The sequence below is a fragment of the Octodon degus genome, unplaced genomic scaffold (genome assembly GCF_000260255.1).
Source record: "Octodon degus isolate 3935 unplaced genomic scaffold, OctDeg1.0 scaffold00005, whole genome shotgun sequence".
Taxonomy (NCBI): domain Eukaryota; kingdom Metazoa; phylum Chordata; class Mammalia; order Rodentia; family Octodontidae; genus Octodon; species Octodon degus.
This window is the reverse complement of record NW_004524581.1, coordinates 18,113,847-18,131,622: the sequence shown is the minus strand read 5'-3', so window position 1 is coordinate 18,131,622 and position 17,776 is coordinate 18,113,847. Positions and strand designations below refer to the sequence as shown.

Sequence of the window (17,776 nt, the reverse complement as noted above, 5' to 3'; positions counted from 1 at the left end):
TCGTGGTACCTCAGCAGAAAGTGTGGCCAGCTATGTCTCCCGGCCCTGCCCACAAGATGCCACCCAGGGGAGAAACTTCATCCACCCTAGCGTGGAACACCTGGACCTTCACAGTGTCATGGGGCTGGTCCCCCCATCCCCCTGGGTGGCCTTAAGAGCTGAATATGGTTTGGGTACAATCAGCGTGCTAGCAGCGCTCCCAGCACAGGGTGCTGCGGGCTTGTCTGGACAGCCCCGCAAAGGTCCTTGTGGCCCTTCTGTCTGCAGAACGGGTGCTGACGGGACTCGAAAAGAGGAAGCTCAAGGCCTACACCAGGGTGTGAGACAGAGGTCAGACTTAGCCTGGTGTGAAGAAGGCACAGTCAACATGGAGAGAACTCCCCACCCAGCCCCGGGGAGGTGGCCACAGCACGCGAGCGGAGCCAGGCACAGCAGGCCTGTGCTTTCCGAGGAGCCCACATGATCCCAGGATGTCCACAGCCTTCTGTCTCTGGAGCCTCCACCCTGGTTACCACCTCCTTGGAGGGAGGGGCCCCTCTTCCCTGCTCAGTCCTCTACTGTGCAGCCCTGCCCTGACACTCAGTTTCACCCTCCTGGGTGGTGGCCGATGCGGACACCATACGACAAGGTCACAAGGTTTCTGCAACGAAAGAGGACAAGCCAGCCAACAGCGGGAGAACAGGTCACAGACAGGTTTGATAAAGGCTTTAGAAAGTAGGTGCTTAACGCCTACCTTGTGAGTTATCCAGGGCTCACTGGACGCACACAGAAGGCCTGACTTTTGTGCTCCTAGCCAGGGGCCAGGGCTCCACAGCAGGCTGTGCAGCGTGGCAGACCTTGGCTGTATGCATAGTGCCTACTGTCCTTGGGGGATCTTCCTGGCAAGCAGATGCCACTTACCCTGTCCTGGGGTCACTCTGTGGGCAAAGCCAAGGTCTGTTCTTGGCAGATGGAGCAGGGAAAGTTAGAGACCCAGGCGGGGCAGAGGACCAGAGCAGGGCTGTCCCTCAGCCTGGGCACCCACCCCTGAGCAGCCCTCAGTCACAGCCTCCAGGCTGCAGACAGCATGAGGCGCTCGCTGCAGCCAGCAGAGAAGAGGAGTGGCCGTGTGGAGGCGAAGGGTTTCCTGACCCAGGAGACCAATGCACACGCAGTGCCACTCACCACAGTGGACATGCAGCCCAGCAGGGCAGAGCTGGGCTAGTTCTGGCGTGTGTGTCCCTGAAGGACAAGGGACAGGTCGCCTTTCTTCACCCAAGAGAGTGCCCTTGCTTTTCACTTCCGGGTCATGCTCGGGCCATGCTAGAGGGGAAGCAAGGGGTGGAGGTGCGTGCACGCGGCCCAGCTGCCTCTGCCTGGTGTTTTCCTTCTGTCTTCCCCATCCCAAGAGCAGATGTTGGGCAACTGTTGGGCCAGCCGTTCCCAGGCAGCAGAGAGAACCCAGAGCGCTGGGCTGGACCAGGGAAGCTGGGGCCCGGGCAGGCAGCAGCTGTCTGTGAGCTGCACCTGGGAGCTGGCTCAAACTGGACTCCACGGCACGTGGCCCTGGGGCAACGGAGGGAGCAGTATGGCTGAATAAGGGGCATCCAGTCCCACCTCGCATGTGTGTTCCGCTTTTGGCCTTTGCTTGGGGAAAACCTGTGGCCAGGGGCTCTAGGGCCTGGTACCCCCAAGGGGCAGGCCAGACTGCCTCAGTCCTGCTTCAGGCCCAGGGCCCACTGCACAGGCATCTAGGAAGCTACAGCGAATGAAGCTGGGACCACAAGCTCTGAGTAGAAGCCACCTGCAGACAGCATTGCAGTGTCCTCCCCACCACTCTTCCGTCACACAGCTGTACAGATCACAGTTACACCTGGAAACTAAGCCAACCCACAGGACCCAACCCTGAGGTCCAGGCTTTTCCCCAATACCCAACCCCATCAGGTAGAAGCTTTGGCCCTGGCCTAGCCCCTGCAGAGCTCTAGACTGGGCTTCCCAGAGGCAGGTCTGAATTCTCAGGGTGCACAGGGCTCCCCCCTAGTGGCCCCAGCCTGGAATCCAGCCAGCCTTGCTTCATCTGCCAGCTGCTCCTTGCTTGGGCAGGCAGCTTCGTGGGACTCCAGGGTAAAAGAGGAAGAAGAAGGGGCGAGGAGCTCAAGAAAGCAGCAAACTCCAGGCGCAGACAGAGCTGGGACTGCGGAAGTCCAGGGGCATCGAGGAGAAGAACGAGGAAACACAGAAAGAGGGAAGAGCCCTGGAGAAACAGGAATCCCTGAGGGAGGACAGCAGGGAAAGGGCAGCAGGAGGGACAGAGAGCAAGAGGGGAGACACTGAGAAAGAGCGAAACAGAAGGCAAGAGGAAGGAGGGAAGGAAGACATGGAGGATGGAGAGGAGGTGGGAGTAAGGAGAGGGGCAGACGGGAGGCCGCGGGAAGAGGCAGAGTCCTTGGAAAACGGGGAGCAGTGCAGATGTAGGGCCGCCCACCGCACATTAAATACCTAACAGGAGATGACAAATCAAATGGGAATTACTGCGGTAAAAACATAATTAGAAACTTGATTGAAGTTAAACAGAATTTACATAACACTGCAAATTAACTTTACACGGAAACTATTCACTGGGAAGGCATGAAAAGGCATTTCATTAGTAATCTATATTTAAACAATAGGCACAATGGAACCCTCAGATGAAGAGCTGCATGCCTCCCATCAGAGAAGGTGCCCGAGCCTGCCAAGGGACAGGGCGGGCTATGGGTGCTCCCAGTGGAAGTGGGTAGGGGCCAGGGTGGACACAAACAGGACGGATGGGAATCTGATGCCCGTTCTGCATCTGACTTGCTGTGTGGCTTTGGGCTGGTGTCTTGCCTTCTCTGGGCTTCGAGGTCTTCCCTTTTGAGAATGAGGAGGTTGGAGAGGCAGTGTGTGTGTCTGGATGGTCGTAGGAGAGCCTGAGTCATGGTACAGGCCATGCTAGGCTCATGGGGCTTGGGGTCAGGCGTCCCAGTTAAAAGGACCCCTCTGTCACAGTAGCTGTGGCGTCACACACACTCTGTCCTCTCTGGCCCTGGCTGGCCCATCTGATCAGTGGGGATTCATCCTGTGCCTCTCAACATTGCCAGGGTGGTTGAAAGAGTCAGGAATGCATGGTGGAGACAGGCCTACAGAAAACCCGTCCCAAGGACCAACTTTTCCTGTCTCATCTGCCTATCAGGCAAATCACATTAACCACAGCCACAAGGGCAGCAAAGTCTTGTGCCATCAAAGCAGCTTTGGCCGTCTTCTCTGGTCTGGGAGGCAGAGCCAGAGGGCATCTCACCTTGCTCTGTCCCAAGAGAGCAAGCAGGTCCCAAAGTCCCTGGTCAGCTGCACTGATTCCCAGCCTGGAGCTGTCTCATCATCCTGCGCAAGCTCCCACAGGTAGGCTGGACTTTGCTCCCATGGCCCCTGTGGCCCCCGTGGCTCCCATGGCCCAGATGTGTGACTGTGACCCCGCCCCCACCCCAGCTGCACCCCCAGAGCCTGTGGCTTCTGGATTCATCTTGCCCACCAGCCTCTCTTTGCAATTCCCCAGTGGGCCCAGCATGGCAGGTACCTGAGGTGCTCATGGTTATGCTAGAGGTCGCTGGCACTGTGCCTGTCCACTGCCCCAACTTTGACTGACAACTCTCAGAGGACTCTGTTACCTATACACAGCACCCTGAAGCTTCTTGGCAATTGCTCCAGTGTCCTCCACAGACCCACATCTGTCCTGTCCTGACCCAGAGGGGACACTGCTGATAGAGCGACTGAGGGACAGAGATGATGACAGGAAGAGGCAGATGTTGAAACAGAAGCGCACATAGCTCCCCCAGAAGCCAGAGCGTGTCTGAGGTGAGCTAGAGGTATGGACACCTTCACCCAAAGGGAAGGATGCGCAGGTGTGTGTCCTCCCTGGGTGGCAGTGACTAAGTCCACAGCATCCAGATGAGTGCTCCACAAGGGGCAGGGCCCACAGCCAGAGCCACTGAAGGGTACAGGAGCTCCCCAGAAGCAAACGCCAAAGTGGACCGATGTTCAGAATATGTGATGGTCCATGCCTGTAAACCCAGCACCCAGGAGGCTGAAGCAGAAGGGGGACTGTGAAGTCAAGACCAGCCTAAGCCACATAGTGAGTGTGGGGCCCGCCAGAACAACACAGCGAAAACCTATCTCAAAATCAACTAACAAAACAAGTGGACAGAGCCAGGTCAAGAGGCTCAGCTGGGGCCAGGGGGCCAGGAGAGCCAGACTCGGGCTCACTCACTGCCCAGCCAGACACCTGCCGGCCTTGGCACCTATGGGCGAGGTCTGGGGAGGAAGAGGCTCTGCCCACTCTGCTCTGCCACACCTGGCCAGGTTACAGAGGCCTCTGTATCCCCTATGCCCGCCGTACCTTTTCCTGTTTGCCCACACAAGCTATGTTCCTGTTGCCCCCTCTGTTGGGCTGCCTCTTTCCAACCCTTCTGTGACTCTGCCGCTGTGGCCTCCTCCTCCTGAGGGCCTTGACTCAGGTTCCCATCACCCTTGGTCCACCTGCTCCTGGACTAAACAGCAGCTCGTAGCCACCCCACGTCCCAGGCTTGCCACCTACATGGCAGGTCCCCCAGCGTCCGCTCTCGCTGCCTACCTCCCTAAGCATCAGCCACACAGCCTTCTGCTCTGTCCCTGGCCATGAAGGTCACCCCTGCTCACTCCCCAATGGCTGGTGGCTCTCAGGCCTTGTTCGGTCAGAGGCCTCCCTGACCATGCCCTTGGAGAGCACTTCATCCCTCCTGGTCGGCTCTATCCCCTTCCCTGGCTTAATTTCTCTTCTTAAAACTTAGCATTAAGCTCAGCCTGGTAGTGCACATATGTAATCCCAACTCCTCAGGAGGCTGAGGCAGGAAGATCGTGAGTTTGAGGCTAGTCTGGGCAAGGTGGCAAGACCCTAGCTCAAAATAAAAAACAGAAAGTATGAAAACACTGAGGGTATAGCTAGTGGTAGAGCATCCCTGGGTTTGATCTCCATTGCTACCGAAAGAAACCAAACCCTCAAAAAACTCCACACAAATTTAGCTTCATTTGACATATGGTAGGTTCTTTGCTTAGATATTTACTGCCTGCATCTCATCATGAGAAGAAAAGCACCTTGAGGGAGAGTGCTGTGTTTTGTCCCTGCTACACCTCCCAAACATCAGGAGTTCTGGGAGGAAGAAATGAGAGTGCTGCATATTCTTTCCCGGATGACTGCCTGCTTACAGAATTGGCTCATGGCCCCCCTTACCCATCCACACCCCTTCTGCAGTCACAGACACCACACGGCCAAGCACCATCCCACAGGAGGGACTTTGTCCCCACTGTATGCTGTGTCTCCTCAGAGCAGGGTTGGATCTGCTGACTCCAAAATCCAGCCCTCAGTGCAGGTCATGCCTAGCGCAAGAGTCAGTGAGAGTGGTAAGTGAATGAAGTAGGAAATGGGTAGTTACATGACTGGGCAGATGGACAGATGCAGGAAAGAAGAAAGGAAAGAAGGAAGGAAGGAAGGAAGGAAGGAAGGAAGGAAGGAAGGAAGGCAGGCAGGCAGGCAGGCAGGCAGGCAGCCTAGGTGGATGGATGGGTGGGTGGGTGGGTAGATGGATGAATGGATGGATGGAAGGATGGATGGATGAGTGAGTGAGTGGATGGATGGATGGATGGATGGATGGATGGATGGAAGGATGGATGGGTGAGTGAGTGAGTGAGTGAGTGGGTGGATGGATAGATGGATGGATGGATGGATGGATGGATGGATGGATGGATGGATGGATGGATGGATAGATGGGTGAATGGATGGGTGGGTGGTTGAATGGGTGGGTGGATGGGTGGATGGATGGATAGATGGATGAATAGATGGGTGAGTGAATGGGTGGATGGAAAGATGGATGGACAGATAGGTAGATGGGTGAGTGGGTCAGTGATGGAAGTATGGATGGATGGACGGACAGACAGATGGGATGGTTGTGTAGATGGATGAACAGACAGAAGTCTGGTAGGTGAATAGATGGATGATGAGTGGTTGATGGATAAGTCCTACCACAGGCACTCAACGAAGACTAATGATGACTTGAATTCAATCGCAGGACTTATCTGGAGAAGATGGGTCAGACTGATGCAGTGTGGTGAAGGCAAAGTATAGAAGGTGATACAGCCAACAGTACAGAGCCAAGTGTGGCCAGAACTTGCTGCGAGGCCCCTGGCAGCCCGCCAGCTTCCTGTACCTGAACGCTCCTCACAAGCCCCACCTGGCCTACTGACCTTGGGCCACGTCCTCAGCATTCTAAGTGGGCCCAGCTGCTATCACAGCTTAAGGGTCAGTCACTCTCCTGATTCACAGACCCCTTGAGACTGGGAGGTAGGAGAGGACTGAGACCTGTGCCCATTTTAGAGACAGATACACTGAAGTCCAGAGTGTCTATGGTAGAATGGACGCCACACAAGAGCTACAAGAGCCCTCCAGCCAGGTCAAGAGGAAAAAGATGAAGATCTTCAGGCCCAGTCCACCCTGTGGCCTCCCAACCTTGCCCTGCCCAGGATGGTGGTGGCATGCTGGTGTTACCTTGCCAGGCCAGCAGCGTGGGGACAGGCAGCAGCAACTCTCCTCACACCCCTCGCAGCATTGGTCTGACCCTCAACAGGGCCCTCAGCTTCCTCCTGGGGATACAGATTAGAGAGAGACATGGTGAGAAGTGAGGGACGCCGGCAGCCACCCGCTCCCGCCCAGCCCTGTCCTCACCGCAGGGTTATCTCAGTGGCGTCTGGGCCCCTTCAGCGCCCGCCCAGGATGCCTGATTTATCACAGCCTCTGTGTCCTCCAGCCCCACCACACACCAAGGAGCAAGCCTGCTCCTCCCACTGGGATTGAAAAACTATGCACATCTAACTTTTGTTTCTTCTGCGGCCCGGGGACTTCGGCTGTCTTTTTCTTCTTGGTAAGAGCAACAGAAAGCCACTGCCTTCCTGTGTGGCCCCAGGCAGGGTGACGGAGTTGTCAGGGTATTTTTAGCTAGATGTACAAAGCCCTTCTTGGTTACCTCTCTGTGCCATGTCTGGCTTTGGGGAATTATCTTCCACGGCCGGTCATTGCCCGGCCATTGCCTGTCCTCCCGGCAGCCACTTTCAAAGCCACTCTCTGACCCCTGCTGGATTCCTACGCCATTACGAATCGCTTACCGAGTCTCTGGCCGACATTTGGCACCATTTTTTACCCACCCCATTCCTCCTGCTTTGCCTACAACTCTTGCAGCAGACCAGAAACAGGAAAGCAGAGAAGAGGCCTGTGACCAGTTACTTTGTGTCCCCAAATATAAAGTCTTCTATTGTGCCCCTCACAATTCTTGTGTGGAGCTAAGGCCTAGATGGAAGATGACTCAATTAAAATTCACCTTGACTTCACTCCCTTTTTTTTTTTTTTTTTTAAAGCTCCAATAAATCTGGCCTTGTCCACAGCAGTCGTGGCCATGAAATAATCAGTGTGATTTGCCAGTTACATATTTCTAATACTCTTTCATAGATAACTCACAGAATAAAGATCTGCATTCTTTTTAGTGTTACCTAACTCTAGAATTTCGTCAGACATGACTGGAGTTTCCCAGGTCAAGTTCTGGCAGACCTAGCATGGAGCAGGAGCTATCTCAGTGGACATAGGGAGAGAAAAGTGTGGAGGAGAGCCAGTGAGCTGACAGGAGAGGGGCTACAGGCCTGATGTGCTGGCCTCTTCCCCACACTGGACCAGACCAGGCCTCTCCCACACTTGAATTTTCTGTGGGAACCTACGTGGATATGTGGAAGGCCTCCTAGGATACAGTGTCCCAAAGGAAGGTAAAAATCCAAAGGCCCAGGGCCCAAGATAGCACCTTTCCCCAGCCTTCTCTGGGAGCTCTGGTTCTCTGCTGCCCCTAAACCCACAACCCACACTCTTGGTCCTTGATTCTGTGGTCCTCGCTCTCTCTGTGTATATTTAGGGGGCAGACCCTAGAGATCTTGGTAGCCACAGCCCTCGTGCCTCTCGGCTGCTCTCTGTCCTTCCTTGTTCTCTCTGCAGGCTGAAGACCCCAGCTGGGCTCCTGGCTGGCCCTGCTGCCCGCCTCTCTGACTGAGAACAGGATGTGGTGTGAGGAGGGGGACGGGAGTGTGGGGTCAGGTGGGGAGTGGCCTCAGGATGGGACTTCCTGAAGTCAGATCAGTTTACCACAGTCAGTTGGGCCCAGGACCGCACAGCTGTGAGTTATAAATGTCCCTGTCAGAGCCAGGGCTGTGAGGCCCTGCTGCTGGGGAGGTGCAGAGGGTCCCTGGTGCCCACCCTGGAGGCTTCCCTGACCACTGTCTGTCTTCTTGGTGGTTCCTGCTGAATGCCAGCCCTCGTGACCCTTGGGCTGCCTACACTTCTCTCTGAAATGCCCCTATGATGGGGTCTGATGCCACCTCCCTGCCCCTCCAGGTGTGAAACTTGCAGTTCTCACGACCGAGAGCTCCCAGATGGCAGGGCACACCCTAAGCCAGGCTGCACAACCCTGGCCTTGGTGCCCCGCCAGCGCCCCCACGACAGCCACAGGGGCAACTGCTCCAAATCTGCAACCTGCTTCCCATGGCCCCAGCTCCCCTGGCCCAGGCCACCCACCAGGGCAGGTGCCAAGCTAGGAGCGGGTCCCAGCTGGAGAGCAAGGGTTTCAGCGCAGACATCGGGGCTTCAGGAGACCTTCCCAAGTCCCACTCTCCCTGTACCCTGTCTCTCGGGCTCCTGTAGTGTGGGACAGCAGGAGGCCAGCCGTGTAGAGCAAGGCTGTCCTGGACTGACACGTTAGGTTACTCGACCCCCGGTCAGGGCCACCTTCCTGCTGGGGCCACCAGAGAGGGCAGCACAGAGCCAGGCACCAGGAGCACCATCACCAAGCAAATGTGGTTCAGGTTTACAGGGAATAATGTTACTATAGATGCTTGGAGGGACTCCTCCTTTTAAAAATATATAGAATTACAAATATATATTCAGGTTCAGCAATCACACAAAAAATCCTGCATTAAGGAATTTTAGGGCTCTAGGGATCTTAGGGAACCAGGCCCCTTTCCTGGGAGGCCTCAAAATGCTCCCAGTGCAATGATCGCATTCCACACCACCTCAGAATGCTTGGCAGCTCCCAGCTACACTAGGCCTTTTATCCAGCGTTATGAGTTTGCCAGGGAGTCCCCTTCTGGTCGCGACAATGATGAATCTGATAATAATGACACCTAAGTTAAAAGACCTTTAGCTGTACCATCCTAAGTAGTTTACGCGAATTAATTCATTTCCTATCGCGGCAACCTAGAAGGTAGGGTACTGTGCTAATTTGCCGATGAGGAAACCAGCCCGAGGTCTCCCAGCTAGGGTACAACCAGACAGCCTGGCAGCCAACACTCGCCGATCCTTTCTGCTCCCCGCCTGGAGGAGCTGGGTGGTTTCCGACAGTAGCAGCAACTGCTCAGGAAGCCCCCTCTCCTGAAGTCGTTCATTCAGCCTGCACGAAGGCTCCCAGCATGCGCTGCGCCAAGATCTCAGCGGTAAAGGGGCCTCCTGCTTGCCTCCCTGTACCCAGGGCCATCCTGGGTCCTCTTCCTGGTCCTCAGTCTCGGACTCGGCCAGGCTGGCAGGGTACACCAACTGCAATAGCAGGTGGGACGTCAATGGGCCCTGGCTCAGAACCTGGCTGCCTAAGGGCTACATGAGGCACTGTGGCTCTGGGCAGCGGTGGGTAGCACTGGAACCCAGGCCCACAGCCCTAGAGCCTTGGGAGCCTCTAGCCCCCCTCCCTAGATGGCTGACCACTGTGCCCTCCCCTGCCCCTGCCTGGGGGCTATATCACCTTGCCTGCAGGACAGGGGAGAGGAAAGCAGGATCCCCAGGAATGTCTGCTGCGTCACAGGATGGAGCTGTAGGGCCTGCAGGCCACAGACCAGACAAATGCTGCCCAGGGAGCTCCCTGTGTCCCCTGCCCTTGCAGGCCTGCCTTCCAACCTGGCGTCACCCTCTGGCCCCTCACTTCATCTCCACACTGGTTCTGAGACACACCATAAGCAACTCTGTGTCCCATCTTCATGATTTACGTAGCCTTATTTAAAGCACTTCACACCAATCACTGTCTTTGTGTAGCCGCATCTTCAGCAAGTTATCTGTGAAATCATGGCTTTGATGGAATAATTACATGTTTTTTTTTTTTTATTTCTAATCCACGTGAAAATAAATACGGAATGCTAAAATGTGAAATTCAGACCCTGGCACATGTCACAGCAGCCCACAGTATGCAGACAGCTCAGAAGCTGCAGGCTGACTGCTGGGGTGGGGGCTGGTTCAGGTACCCCAGGGGCTGTACAGGGACATGGTGGGGTCAGCTGGGCTCAGCCCAGCCCCTCTTTAGACTGCAGTGGGACTCCCCACTTGCAAAGGGGTCTCAGCCAGGCTTGTTGAAGGTGCTAGGCCTCTCTGGATCTCAGTTTCTCCATGAGATCATACATAATACATGCACCGGAAGTTCCGCCTAGATCCACCAATCAGACAGCAGTCCCCAAAACTCTAGCAGAACCTGGTGCTCCTGGTGTCCCCTGGGCCTCAGACAGACCCTCTGACCATAAGCGATTCCCTGACCCTTTCCCCTTCCACCCGGCCAGGGGCCTCGGGTGGCATCTGGTGCCGAGAGGAGACAGGGCCATCCTGTGTGACAACTATAAAATTAGATAATCAGCTAATCACCAGCAAATTAGCATCCCATCTTTACATAGAACAAATATAGTATTTACGTAAAAGTTGTTAGGAGTTTCTCTCTTTTTAATTAGCAGAAATAAATGCAAAATGAATGGTAATTAGGCAGCTGATGGATTCGGTAGTACAATTATGCCTGCAGCAGCGCCCCGGTCCTTAAACACTGCGCTCCCAGGAATCAGAGCAGCCTGTTTATGTAATTTATTTATAAAACAAAGTTAACGGGAACAGAGGGCTGAGGACTGGGCTGCTGCAGAGGGGTCTTGGCTGTGGGTGGCGCCCTGGGCGGGGAAAGCTGCAGGGCTCGGGATGCGAGGCTGCTCCGCACCGTCTATTTCAGGCCTGCATGTGTCTCTGGGGGCTGGGAACCCGCCTCCCTGACAGGAAGTAGGCTGGATGGGACTGAGGGGCTGGCGGCAGCTGTCTGTCTCTTTTTCTTGCCTGCTCCCCACTTCTCACTGCTTTGCTGGCTCTAGACCTCACGAAGCACTCCTCTAAGCCCCACCGCAAAGTGCAGAGAGAAAAGTAATATTTTTCCTCGGCTTCTGGAACTGAAGAAAAACTAGATCCAGGAGTAACGCACTAAACACACGAGGCATATGTTCCGGAACAGCGGAGCACCCAATGCCGTGGGAGTCCAGACTAGGAGACGGAAGTTGGGTTTTGAAGAATGGGTAGGAGTTTTGGGGAGAGGCAAGAAGTAGTGAAAGGACCACCAACATGTGGAAAGACAGGGAGGTGGAACGCAGCGCCGTGTGGCCACAGTCACAGTTATGAGTGCACCAGGAGTCGAGGCTGGGCAACATGCAGGGTCTTAGGTGCCAAGCTAAGGATCGGGCTTGACTCCAGAAGACACAGCACGGTCTGAATGAAGCCTGCGGGGCAGTCCCTGCCCAACCACTGCCCGCTGAGTTCCCCTCCCCCACCCAGGCTGAGCGAGGGCCAGGTGGACAGGCCATTAGAGGCAGCTGGCCAGCCACCGGAGCAGCAGAGCGGGAGGCTAACCTGATTTCAGGCCAGGAGGTCTGTCTGCAGAAGGGGGAAGCGGAGCCCGAGCACCCAGGAGAAGGGCACACCAGGCCACACTTGGGTCCCCTCACGGAGGCACTTGTCTTTACTAGCAGAGTCCCCTGCCTTGTCCCCCTCCCTGGAGGGCTGGAGGCCTCACCAAGCCTGGGGGAGGGGAGCCAGCAATGCCCCAGGGGCCATGTCCCCTCCCAGGGTCCATTGCTTTCTGTGCAGTGACCTTGAAGAGCCACTCCTACCCTGGGCCACAGCGCTGTCCAAAACAAAGGCCTCTGCTGGCCTGGGGGAGGGGCGCTGTGGGTAGGTAGGAACTGAGGTAGGGCAGGCTTTTGCGCTCCAGTTTACCACAGTCCTTGCCATCCCCTCCTGCACCCTACAGACTCCCAACCCAATTCACAGGCCCTGGGGGCAGCTGAGCTGAGACCTGGGAAGGACCAGCCCGAGGGGCCTAATAGTAGGTGGCCTGTGACTGGGGCTGCACAGGCCCGCATTCACTTTGTGCACTTGAGGAGAACCTGGGACACCTCTCTCTAAACTGGGAATGACACCTGTCCACGGGGCCATGGGGTCACTACATAGCTCAGAGAAGCCCAGACATATGGTGGCCAGAGAGAGTCCCACCCTCAGTAGTTTTCTGGTTAGAGCTCTGCTGGCTCTACAGGATTTCTCAGACTCAGCTGGGACAGCTCTCAAACCTTGGGAACTTCCAAGGTTTAAAGCAGCAGGACTCCAGTGTAGATTCGGGACCTGGGCTGTGGGGCGTCACTTGGGGATATCCTGGTCCCCTAAAAGAAGACAAGATCACACTGCATACTTCTTAGCTCTGTAACTCTCACTCCTGCCTTGAAGCACAATCGATCCAAACCTCTGCGGCGACGGCCTTGCTGGTGGCACATGGGGCTGACCTCTACCTCTTGCTGAAGCCTCAGCCACCACCTGTACACTCTCAGGTCGCCCCCCATCTCCTGACTCCACCCCAGCTACAGGTGGGGTGAAGCTGGGGTGGGGTGGTGCGGTGCCTGGGGCAGGTGAGGGAGTGCAGCCCTCTTCATCTCTTGGCTTCGGGGCTATAAGAAATCAATGGATCTGTGCCACGCGCACATCATTAGGACAGGAAAAACTCTGCAACAGAATTGATTTGTTTAAATATAAGAACACAACAGAAAACCATGGAAGCTGAGAAAGGCCCAGAACAAACAAAACCTGCAGCAAGGTAACTCAGAGGAAGTACAAGAACAGGACCCGGACCCCTTCCCTGCCAGGACCACCACCTGGGTGGATGACGGCGCCACCTGGCACAAAGGGTGCTCAGGGACACCCTCAGCAGCCCGGGTGGTTGCTGCTATGCTGCCCTGGGAGGTGACTTGGTCTCAGCTGTGGTCCAGGCACCTGTGGTAATGAGACAGGAATGAATTCTGGCCCCAGCCCCAAAGGCCTTGGGAGGGGATGCAAGGGACAAGACAGAGATGAGAAGCCAGGAGGGCTGAGCTGGCTGGGATCCCAGAAGCTGACGGAGGGGGTGCCAGGGCAGATCGAAGGTCAGGGGTGGGGTGGAGGGGTTCCCTAAGAGCAAGGAAACACTCTCGCGCTCTGGACATGGTACATGCCTGTCTCACAATGACGATGCCGGTAAGAGGTGACTTTACTGAGTCTTTCCATATTTTAAGACTCTGCAGATGCTTTACTCGGTCCCATCACTGAATCTTACTGCCTTGTGAAGGGGGCTATTACTTCCCTCATTTCACACATGATGCCACTGAAGTACAGGGACGTTCAAGTGAGTGCCTGAGGTCACACAGCAGTTCAAGGAGACATCTGAGAAGGCAATGGGATGGGCAGCCTCCAGAGGCCTTGGTCACCTGGATGAGGCTGAGCAGGCACCGCACAGAGCGGAGTCTGCGGGCGGCTGCTCTCAATCCCACAGAGCCTCAGAGCGAAGGGCGCAGGTCGGCTGCCCTATGAACTCACCAGGGACCCTAATGGTACATCCTGGCGGCGGTGAGGAGTAGGCAGGCCCACAGAGGACAGGAAGGGACATTCACACGTAGGGCACAGCAAGGCCCAGTGGCCCCAGGGGTGGGCTGGGGACAGGGACCATATCCAGAAAAAGAGAGAAAATCCTCACTGGACGGGAGGGTGACAGAGTGATCCTGACTGTTCCCCAGCCCTTGTGGGGCTTGGACACCCATAGCTAGAACACACAGTATGAGCATGGGAGCTGGTGAGCAGCAGTCCCTCCCTCAGGACCCCGATAGTGCGGTGCTGCGGGCCACGGGCCACTGTCCTTCTGCTCTGTGCCCTGCTGTCCTTTACTTTATCGGCAGTGTCTCCCATCAACACACCAGAAGGGCCAGTGCAGTCTCTCCCTGCTGCCCTGCCAGCCAGGGATGGAGGCAGGGTTCCCTCCACCCTGCTTCCAAGGAATAGGTTCCCAGAGTTCTCAAGAGCTGGGAGCCAGCTGCCAGCGCCCTCATACAAATAGGGAGACTGAGGCCAGGCAAAGGGCAGCCCGGCGGCTCGCAGCCAACTGCAGGGCAGTGCTGGGCACAGAGAGCCCACAGGGCATGACCCAGACCCGGCCTACCAGAGGAAGGAGGGAAGAAACTAGAGGCAGAGACGAAGTCAGGCCTAGAGGAGGACGGGCAAGGAAAGATGACCGGGCAGGAGAGAGGTCTACAGGCGTTAGGAAGAGCAGAAGCCAGATCACCACAGTGAGCCCTGAGCCAAGGAGGGGATCCTGCGGCCTTGGGGCCGGGGCTGGGGCCTTCGGTCAGGGCACACGCAGGGTCACCATCCTGGTTTACCTGAGAGAGCGAGGTTTCCAAGATTCGTAACTCTCTGGGCTAAAAATAGCCCACTCTGATTTCTGATTCCCCCCACCACCATCTTCAGACTGTGTGTGGCCTCTGTGCCTCAGTTTCCCCCTCTGGAGCACGGAGCTCGTGCATGGTACAGAGGGGACTGAATCTGAGGATGTCCGCAAAATGCACGGCATGTGACACGGGTCACTCGGCATGTGGCAGGTGGCGGCTGTCATCAGCACAGTGGTGATGTGTGGTGACCCTCACCGCCCTGAGGACCAGCCAGCGTGCGCCACACTGGATGGTACCAGGCCCTTCCCCTAGGACAGGACACAAGTGGCTAACTTAGCCCCCGCGCTATTCCCAGCATGGGAACCATCACTGTCCCCATTTCCAGGTGAGCAGACCGAGGCAGCCAGGGGCTATGGCGCATGCCCAGCTTCAACAGCTGGCAAGGCCCGAGCCCGGAAACCACCTCTGTTTATACTGGGCATGCTCCAAAGCCAGCCGGCCCCTGGAGGAAGGCCAGCGTCCAAAGGCTTCAGGTCACACTGACCTGAGGCAAGAGCTGGCCAATCTCAGGCTGGCAGGCATGGCGGGGACTCTAGGGCTGCCAGGAAAGGACGAGACTGTCACTTGGGGGAAACCGAGTCACCAATCTTCAAGACCTTCCTCTTTCAGTCCTAATGCGTGGATCTAACTGATAAGCTTCCCGTAGAAAAGGAAAGCCCAGGGGCCAGGGAGCTAGCTCAGTATAACAAGTGCTTTCCTGGCAAGTGCAAGGTTGTGAGTTCAATCCCCGGTACTGCAAAAAAAAAAAAGAAAAAAGAAAAAAGAAAAAAGAAAAGGAAAGCCCAAGGTGGCTGACATCTGCCTCCATTCACTCTTGCCGCACGCCATGGGTAGGTGGCGATGCCCATGCCAGACAGGACAAATTGGAGGTCTGTAAGGGACAAAGGCAGCACAGCATCCAGCTCCAGGCTCAGGCTCCTCTTGGCGGCTGGCTGGTGGGACAGAAGGAGCCAGACCAGGAGTTGTTCTGGGTATGGAAGACTCAGCGGAGTGCAGCATGGGAGAAGCTCAGGCCCCAGGAGCCTGGGGGATGGGGAGTAGTGGGGAGGTGCCTGGCAGCTCAGGGAAGGGGAAAGAGGCCTCAGTGCCTGGGGGAGAGAGGCCACCCTGGGCACAACCTGACCCAGGAAGGAGGAAGAGGGAGGCAGGGTGTAGGCAGGGCCCGATCGCACAGATCCCTGGGCAGGCAGGCATTCCCTGCCGCCCTTCACAGAGCCACCCCTGCTGGGCCCTAGGAGCTCTAAAACCACAGGCACGGCAAGCAATTAGCTTCCAGCGCCCAGGAAAAAGGTCGGCAAGGCTGGCAGGCAGGCGCTGGCCGGGCAGGGTCCCTGGGAAGCTGGACCTGGTTATTTTTAGTATCTTGATTCAAGAGGGAGAGGCCCTCCTCCCCACCAGGTAAATGTCAGTGCCACCAGACCTAGCCAATCAAAGCAGCTGGAGCCCTGGAGGGAAGACAGTGCCAGGCCCCTGGCGCCTGCTCATCCCTGCAGCTCTGGCCACCGGCCTCCTCCCTGGCACACCTGTGTGGTAGCCCTGGACAAGAAGCTCCACTGTGGTGGCAGGGGTCTGAGCGGGTCCCTGGATCCCAGGTTTCCATTTCGGCTTGTCTGTGCACCCTAGCCAAGTGTCACACCTTTTCTGACTCTAGTGTGTCCCTTTGGAGTGGGGATCCCTGCAGCCCCCTGATGTTGGCATGTTATAGGTCTGGGATCATGAAGGAACTCTGAGTTCAGGAAGATCTGCTACTTCTGGCTTTGGGGTGGCTGCTGCGGTAGCTCAGAAACAAATCCTGCGCTTCCTGAGCAGGACCCTGGGTAGTCTTGGCTGGCTGCTGGCGAAGCCTGCGCCCCAGGTTTGTGGAGGCTAGGGAGTCGGCGCCTGCGCTCTGCTGACAGAGAGGAGTACAAGGAGGCGTCTAAGGTCCCTGCAGGCTTACACTTGGGATAGGTCCAGGGGGTCACCGGGCAGACTGCAAGCCTGGCCGCAGCATGGAGGCCTAACAGGGCATGTACCTGCATCTAGGTCTGCACTGCAGCTATGAGAAGCCACACCTACCCCATCCCATAGCTCACAGGAAGGCCAGGTACGAGGCCCTATACGAGGGGCCTAAGTCTATCCTGCTAGGCAGCCCAGGCTGGCGGGGACCCCAGCCCAGTCAGGGGTCTCAGGGCGACCCGTCAGCCAGCCAGTAAAAGCCTCAACCTCAGACCCTGGTATGGGCTCACAGCTGCCCCAAGCAGACCCTCCCTCCCAAGTGCTGCCCTGCCATGGCTCCCTGACACCCGTGGCACAGAGATCTGAGGGAAACTGAGGCAGGGAAGTGGGGCCATATCTGCTCAAGGACATCTGGCATAGCAGAAACAAGGTAGAAGCTTCCTCTTTTTCTGCTACTGATGGCCTCCAGGGGTCATCTCCCACCTCCCTTCCTTCACAGCTGTCTACACAGCAGGCTGCCCTGCCTTAGGCCCCACTGGTATCTCAGCTGAAGGGCTTCAGTCTAGCTCACTGTTGGGCTCATTGTTCAAGGGCCAGCCCCTGCCTCACTTCCTCTAGGAAGGCCTTTCTGAGCTCCCGGCCCCTCATAGGCCCCAGGCCCTCGCCCTCGGTAGTGCGGGTGCTATCTGTGGCCACCTGGGTCCTCCGCTTAGCTTGGCCAAGTGGGCTTCCGAAGGACAAGGGAGGGAACTCTCCTTCCTCTAAGCTCTCAGGCCTGGACCTGATGTCTGTATCAGCCCCTGAGCCCGAGGGGTAATTGTGCAGTGACCCTCATGCCTCGGCCTCCCAGATGCTAGGATTATGGGCTTGCATCACCACCCTCAGCTGTCCAGGTAAAGGAAGAGGAGACACCGCAAACGAGGTTCCACAGGGGACTACGACTGTTAGAAATGCACAGATTCCTCTTTGCAGCCCACCGGGCACCTGGGATAAGGCCATGGAGGCTGTGGACACGGAGACCCAGGGCGTGGGCAAGGTGGCCCTCTACCCAGGTGGTGACTCAGAGCTCGAGAGGCACAGAGCGAGCCCCACTTAGCAGGAGGGAGAATTGCATGCTCTGATGCCCGTGAGACTCTCAGCAGCACCAATGAGGACAGGAGCTGTCACACGCAAGTGGGGGATACGTCCTAGGCTTGCC

General features: G+C 56.6%; 1 protein-coding gene across 5 annotated transcripts in view; it reads right to left on the bottom strand.

Moving 5' to 3' along the window:
- The window catches only part of Zmiz1 (zinc finger MIZ-type containing 1), a 193,413-nt gene that overhangs the window by 132,933 nt on the left and 42,704 nt on the right, over positions 1-17,776 (bottom strand). For all 5 annotated transcript variants that reach the window (XM_004624081.2, XM_023719073.1, XM_023719072.1 and 2 more), the window contains exon 3: positions 6,572-6,666. The gene's annotated coding sequence lies outside the window, so the exon portion shown is untranslated. The remainder of the gene's footprint in view (positions 1-6,571; positions 6,667-17,776) is intronic.